Source organism: Phyllostomus hastatus, unplaced genomic scaffold, assembly GCF_019186645.2.
Source record: "Phyllostomus hastatus isolate PE091 unplaced genomic scaffold, TTU_PhHast_1.1 phas_scaffold_11, whole genome shotgun sequence".
NCBI classification, from domain to species: domain Eukaryota; kingdom Metazoa; phylum Chordata; class Mammalia; order Chiroptera; family Phyllostomidae; genus Phyllostomus; species Phyllostomus hastatus.
In genome coordinates, this window is record NW_025334005.1 from 5,660,547 (window position 1) to 5,668,273 (window position 7,727).

Sequence of the window (7,727 nt, forward strand, 5' to 3'; positions counted from 1 at the left end):
AGAATATTGGTTCGGAGAATGTAAAATGTTGAGATTTTACTGTATGTGGGTGCTTTAATTTTTCCCTCCAGCTGGCAGTCAGTGGGACCCCCAGTCCTGTCCGGGATGGGGCTCCGCTCATCCCTTTGTGACTCTACAAGTTATGCATTTCTGTGCATACAGTCCTGTTAGCCATAAGCAGTCTTCCCTGGTGTTTATCAGGTTGTGTCCGATAAGGAAAAGGAAAAACACTGAAGGTCTATTGAACCGGGAGAAGCTCAACAAGGAGTTGGTAGTAAAGGAGTTTGCAAGACTGGAGAAGTGAAAAAGAGACTACACAGGCTGCCTGTTGACTGCAGATGGTAGGAAGACAGTTTCTGGAAGTGCAAGAGAGAAAGACAAATGGTGTTGCCCAGACCCCATGGCTGCAGGGGAAGCTGAGGCTGCTGCTCTTGGGACCGAGCTGACTGAGCAAGAACCCAGAAGCCTGCCCATGAAGCCACGGGTGCGGCTCAGCCTCCCTGGGCTGCTGTGGGTACCACACACACCACTCCTGCCACCCCTGAAGGAGGCGATGTCAAAGCTGAGAACTATCACGTGTGCCTGCCCTCTTCCCAGCTTCAATCTCCCACCAGAGCCTTCCACGCAGACGGTAACAAGAAGGCAGCTGGACGGGGGCCTGGGATGTGGAACCTGAAGGACTTCAGCTCCAGTAACAGAGAGGTGAGTAGGACAGACAACTCTGGGACGGAGGCAGGAGAGACCCTGTCTGGCCCAGTGACGGTGACCCACAGAGTACGCTTCTTCTTCTCTCAAATTCTTTATGAATTAGAGTCAAACTGGAGGATGACGTATGCAGACTACCACCCAGGCCACAGATGAAAGAACGCTGGAGCTTTTTATCTGATGAACATTTTCCACTGAGTTCCAATCCCCTACCTGCACTTTTCTCTTCTCATAGAAAGGTCGGTTGAAAATGGAATTGAAGACGGTCTGTTAGGGTACAAACTCGCTGTCTTCTCAGTTCATCGGCCATCTGAATAACGTGCCCATAAAGATTCAGTCTCTGCCTCTGTTATTGGTTCTGGTAGGCGACAGGCAGCACAAACACCAGCTTTTCAGGGTTCATATATATAAAGGATAGGAATATGAAAGAAAACAAAGGCATGGCTAACTAAAAAGATTTGGAAATGAGACAGATTGTGGTGGGAAGAAAGTCCCCAAATAAATATACTAAGAAAATTTCCCCACAGTGAAAAATATGAAATGGAGTAGCTCACTCACTTTCCACACATTTTTGTGACTTTTTGGATCATCACCCCAAACAAAAGTGATTCTTTCAAGAAGAATGTCACTGAACAGTATTGGGGGTTCTGCTGTACACCGCCACCCTCTAGGTAAAAATCCACAGGCAGAGGTTTGGTGAAAACAGAAAGAGGTCATTTATTCAAAAACTGCATAAGTTCAAAAATATGGCTAGCTTCCTCCACAGAGCCTATTCCCTCTGGAACACCCAGAAAACCCCCTGCCACCCTCTGCCAGAGGGAGACAAGGTGCACCCTGAGTGCCTTCTCCCATTTAAAAACACCGTCCTTTAGGAAACTGAATGTGGCTGCTGCACAATGGTCCAGGCCACTTGGCTTTGTTTCCCTTCACTCTTGGGCCTCAGGCTTCTCCTAGAATCTGCCTTTCTCCCGAGGTAGCCAGCGTCCTGCATGCAGCACAGTGCCCTCTCTTCCACTCGCTGCCCTGCAGCCCAGCACCTGTGCCCCATCCCTCTAGCCGTCAGCTTGTTGGTGCATCAGGGCAACAGGCAGAGTAGGACAGTGCAGCACCAGTCACTGGCTCCTCTGCCCCTTCCTGCACGGGGGACTGGAGGCAGTTCCTGTCCCCTGGCCATGGAGCTTACAGTGCCCACTGGTCTGCAGGCACTCTGAATTCCAAACACAGCAAGCAAGGGGGAGAAACCAGCATGTTTCACCCCACTCTCTGTTTTACATCTTCAGGCCACAAATGTTGTGCCTAACTGAAGGGTTCTGCTTCCCCAGCCAGTCCTATCCTTTTCCCAAGTCACAAAGCCATCCCTGTCCCACTGTGCACTGGCGTTTCAGGGTAACACACATGGATTCCTGTGGTCCCTACCAGCCACTTGGTTTATGGTATCTGGTCTTCCCTCGAGCTGTTCCCATGGGTTCCATGTTCCCAACACCACTTCATCTCAAACTCTGTCTCTCCTAAGAGGATCTGATGAATGCTCCTCTGTACCCATACTGCTTCCTAATGCCTTTCCTCAGAAGAGTTCATGCCCCTGGGCTGCTTTGGGGTGCATGAGTGTAGCAGGGGACAGGAGGAGGACAGTCCCTGTGCCCACAGCTGCTCCTGGGACCCTGATGACCCAGCAGGTGCTGCCCTCATAACAGACAAGGGAACTACCAGTTAGGAGTAGTTTGATTTGATGGAACCCTCGCTACACTATGTTTCAACCATTAGATGAGAGTCAGAAGGTGGGGGATGGTGAAGTAATCTTCCTGTTGGCACAGTGTTCTCTCGAGACCCGGGCACCACTGATATCTTCACAGGTGTCCCCACATCACTGACATTTCTACCTCCACTGCCCAGAGTCACCCTGAAGCTGCATGCACCCTATTCCACTAAGATGTAGCACAAGCAAGTATTCCAGGACTATGTGCCTATCCTCTTCTCTGTGCCAAATGCTAGGCTGAGACAGATGAGCAAAACCAGTCACTTCCCCCATCTAAGGAGCTAAATCCTAAGGAGGCTCCCACCAATCAACTGATTTTACATTTCTGAAACTCTAGTTAAGGAGCTGAATCCTGGGGGGTGCCTGCTAATCAAGTGATCATACTTTTCTAAAACTTCAGCTTCAGTTTTTACCACAAAGGAGATATGCATGGTACCAGCAATGCTGACGGTTGACCAAGTCATTGGGGTTGTCACCATGATGGTTGGCATCAGGCCTCAGTGAGGAACGGAGGGCTGGAAACCAGACCTTGTGACCTGTCATGTCTTTGTGGGCCGTTCCTGTGAGGATCACCGGGCACAAATAGCCCTGGGCTCCCCAGGCTGCTGAGTCCTGCTGCTAACTGCTCATTGTTTGCTAAAGCTGAACTCAAAGCAACATCGACCATGAGACTGTCCCTGTGTGTCCTGCTGGTCACTCTGGCCCTTTGCTGCTATGAGGGTGAGTATTACTCCTTATCAGACTACCACCAGCCCAGATAAGTAACCTTCTCTGAAGTAGGTAACTTATGTGGGGAGGAGGCGTGAATGAATCAGAATCCAAACCAGCCCCACTACTTGTGGACTAGCCCACCAAATGCCAAAGTCTCCTGCATCAATCCCCAACACCCTGGAACTTTCCAGAACACCCTTTGTGGACACTTTGAAGAGCTTCCCATCAGAAGCCTCACTCGCCATCTAGGGCCTATAATCAGAAGCAGCAGGACGAGATAAGGTTTGGTTGTGCATCACGGTCTGCCACTCAGCAGCACTGTGACTTGAACAAAATACTCAACCTCCCCAAGTCTCCTCTCATCCTTGGTTTCCACAGCCACCAGCAGGAGCAGCTCTGACCACACAGTGAGACAAAGGGTCTCATCAGCCATTCCTCTTCACAGAGTCTTTGGTGCCAGTTGAGTCCATGGCTCTCAAACTTTGTCTTTCAGACTCAGAATGCCCCAGCTGGGAAGGTTTTAGGAGAGTTCTCAATTCAAAAACAGCCAGTGTGGTTGGCTCCCCTAGGAATCAGTCAGGAGCAGCAGCACTCAACACATCCACACACACAGCTTCTTTCCTGGGAGTCTTCCCAGGATTGGAAGAACCAGTAAAATCTCAGAGCAGCACTGGCTGTGTTTTGGGGTGACTTCTAGCCACTCATCTGACAATACTTTGTTATGTCGTCATGCCCTCGACTCTGACCCATGTTCTTTTGACTCTTTTTCTTTCCTCTGACTCTCTGACCTCCTCCCCTTTCCACGTGTTTACTCTGATCTGACCTCTCCCCTTCTCTGCATAGTTCCTTTCTGATCAGGTCACGTGGGAGCCTGGCAGGACACATTCCCCACCTCAGGTGGTTATAAAGACCTGGCGGCAGAGGAGGGGCGGGTGGGTACAGAGAATCCAGACCCAGAAGAGTAGTGACTTCAGGTCTCAGCACAATCCCGACTGAGGTGAAAACAGGCCCAGTTGTCACCTCCCACTGTCTCAAAGGAATTCTGTATTCAGTGCAGACAGAGAGAGCTAGTCATGGTTGGTGTGTAATCCTGATTCCTTTCTAAGCTATTTAGCTGTCTTCACACAATGACATAATTCTACTGTTTAGTTTGCTTTCAAAAGAACATCTGTCAACATTCCATTGCTGTCCCTGCTCCTCTCCATACTTCTTCCCTATTCTCTGATCTCTGTGAGATTGTCCTCTCCCACTCTGCTGGAAAGACTGTCAGTAAGAGCTCCTCTCCCCTTTCGTCCAAGAGAAAAGAGTGTGTCACTGCAATGACAGTCCAAACCCTGATTTCTGAAATCCACGGAAACTGAATTTCAGTAAAGCAGGGGAGTCTTGGAAAGGCCTGCATGTGCTCTACACAGGAGAACTACTGAACTGAGACACCGTGAACGCGTTTTCCAGGACCAGCCTGGCTACCTTCCTCTGTGATTTGACGAAGTCAGCACTTCTAGGATTTCTTGTTGTCATTACCACAATTATGAGAGGGGACCATAAAACCCCCTGGCATTCCTGTCTAGTAAAAAGGTCAGGGGGTCATGGGGGGAAATGTCTTCCTTACAACAACTGTGTTTCTTTTTCTTCTGCTCCAGCAAATGCAACAGCTTGTCCAGCTTTTATGAATCAAGTCAAAAGCTTCTTTTTTGATCACACACAGCTCTACAACATCCAGCTTCTGTCATTTTTTCCATCTAGAGGGGCTGAGGAATTGTGTGAATCTTATGCCCAGAGAGGGCAGAGAGAGAATTTACAGTGTTATGGTAAATTGTTTCTTTTTCCTCAGTAGAGATTTCTGCTCAGCTGCACAGCCAGGGGGGCAAATCAGGGAGGTGCACTGTGGATACAGGGTGGGAAGGCACCTGTCCTTCTTCTCACCTCAGACAGAGTGGCTGTGGCCACAGAGTGAATTATGACATGACACCTGCTGAGCTAGACTAAGGCTGCATAGTAGGTGTAGCATGTTCCCCTCCTTCTCAAGTCGCCTCTTTGTGCACATGTACCCACAGTGTTCTGGGGAGGACAATTAGGGCCCAGGTGGTGAAGCTGATGGGCAGAGACTGCTGCCTGCCTGCCTGGGAGTTTTCAAAGGTTGGAGGGCCAGTTCCCTCACCCAAAGGCTCAGTCCCTGGGGAGTTTCATGAAGGGAGGGGAGTGGTAGAGGGAGACAGCATGGAAGGGAGGGGCACTAGCCCAGGCCATGGGTCAGGATGGAGGGGTGGCTGGATGAAGGCTCCACCAGCTCTCAGAGAGTGGGTCCCTCCCTGTACTTCTGTCCCATTTTCCCAGCCTTCACTTGTCATAGCCTGCAGGCACAGACCCTCCTGGTTATGTCGCCCGTAGACTTGCATGGAGCTGAGACACTTCTGTTATGTGTTGGGGAAGAAATCAGATATTTACAATCATTTCCAAGCCTTGCACCCCCGGAATGAGGTTGGGTTTGGCACAAATCTCCACACAAGCTGGATGCTCAGTGTGGGAATGTCCATGTGCTGTCAGGTTGGTCTCCACACAGGAGACAGGACATCTCCTGCAGACAGAACATCCCATGTTTCCTCCCCCACCCCCATCCTTTTCTCTCCCCTGCATCCAGTTTTGAGTAAAAACATAGAGCCCTTAGACCTCGGACACAAAGGAGGGAAATCCTGGGCTACTCTGTCCACCCTTGCATCTTTCCTGGCTCCATTAGAAACCAGAGTCCCATGCCTGGTCACTCAGGGTTTATCTGTCAGGCTATGGACGTGTCCTTCCCTGTCCTACATGGTTTGTGATGGGTGCACCAGGACTATTGAATTCCCTCCCGCTTGGCTCTCCTGCCTCGTGCCTCCATGTGCCTTTGCTGGGTGCGATGTCCTTCACATGTTGATGTGAACAGAAGTCCCTGTGAACGTGTCATCTCCAGGGGCAGCATGACTGATATCCCCTGTCTCTCTCTCTCTATTTCAGAAATACACAGAATCTAAATGTAACAAGTAGACTTTAAATACCTTACAAAGTGTGCCTCTGTCATTCAAGGATGGACTGATCACCCCTGGAAAATGTGAAGGTTTCAATGTCTTGCTGCAATAAAGTACTTGCCCTGCACTTCTCTCCCTGTCTTGTTTTTGTCCAACAGTCTGTCCCTGGAGTTGGGATGGTTCTTGTCATGAAGTGGCCATTAGGTGGTGTCCATAGTACATTCTAGAGACACAGTTTCCAGTGACCATGGTGGCCTGAGGGAGGGATGCCAGAGATACTGCTGGCTCAGGAGCCATCCCACATCCCTGCACACATATCCAGTCACAGGGCCAGGAAAAAAAGGGGATGAGGGGTCAAAATCACTCCAAAGGGTCCCAGCATGGGCTTTGCTGAGGGAACTGCTGCCTCCCTGAGCAGTCACACCATTTCCAACCAGCAGCCCCACTGCCATTCCATTATCATCAGAAGCTCAACAGCCTGCCTGGTCCTCACCCCTTACTGGGTGCCCATGCTGGGAGGGTCCAGGGTAATTTGTTTTCTGTCCAATTCTCACTTTTCAGTGAATCTCGGGGTTCAGCTTTCAGGAAACTCTTCACTCACAGCATACTCACATTGCTCACCACCCTTGGTAAACACAAAGACTTGTGATGCCCTTGGGACAGCCTGAGAAACACAGACAGGGCCTCATAGGGAGCATGGAGGACCATGGTTAGTGTTGCACACAAGGGCTGGAACGACCACGAGCCTGGGCCCTCTGACCACATTGTCCTGCTCACCAGGCTCTCTACTCAGCCATCCTTGTCCATGTGCCATTCCTCCTGTGTTATGTGGGGTCAAACCTTCACACTGGGCTAGAGGTGGTCATCAACACAGCCCACCTGCAGACATGCAGTCACACCCAGACACACACACAGAATGGCACTGCCGTCCCACTGGTAGCACTTCACTTTTCTGTGGTGTGGTATTCACACCACAAAGTTCATGGGAGACCATACTGACTGAAATGACAATATGAAAACACCAATGTTCACTTTGCTAAAACACATAAGCCTTCACATGCATTGAACAGCCCTATGGGCGACATTGTCCCAGAAGATTGACATTTTCAGTCTCATTTCACCCTGACTTGCCTCCAGGAAGGTAACAGACTCTTACTACCATGGCCAGGGGGATGAAGGATGTCCTCCTACCCACTGCCCAAGAAGACTGCCTCTGTGTCTTCTCAGAATCAACTGGGAAGACACCAAAAGACAGTGAGTCCCAAGCCCCACTCCAAGACCCACATGCGGGGACGTCTACAGTAGAACTCATGTGCTTCCCCTTCCTCATCTCCTCGTTCTAGGAGCTCAGCACTCAGCAGAGCAACTTCAGTGGCTGACAACAACAGTGACCCAGGGAGGACATCAAGGCTGTGCATGGCCGTCAGAGCACCCAGCCTTATGGGCTGTCACCTGGAGAACTTCCCCTGACCTCTTCCCTAGCCCTGGGAGTCTGGCCTCTGAAGGTCGTTGGGATGTTTCCCTGTTGTCACACTGAGAGACTTAGGGCGTCA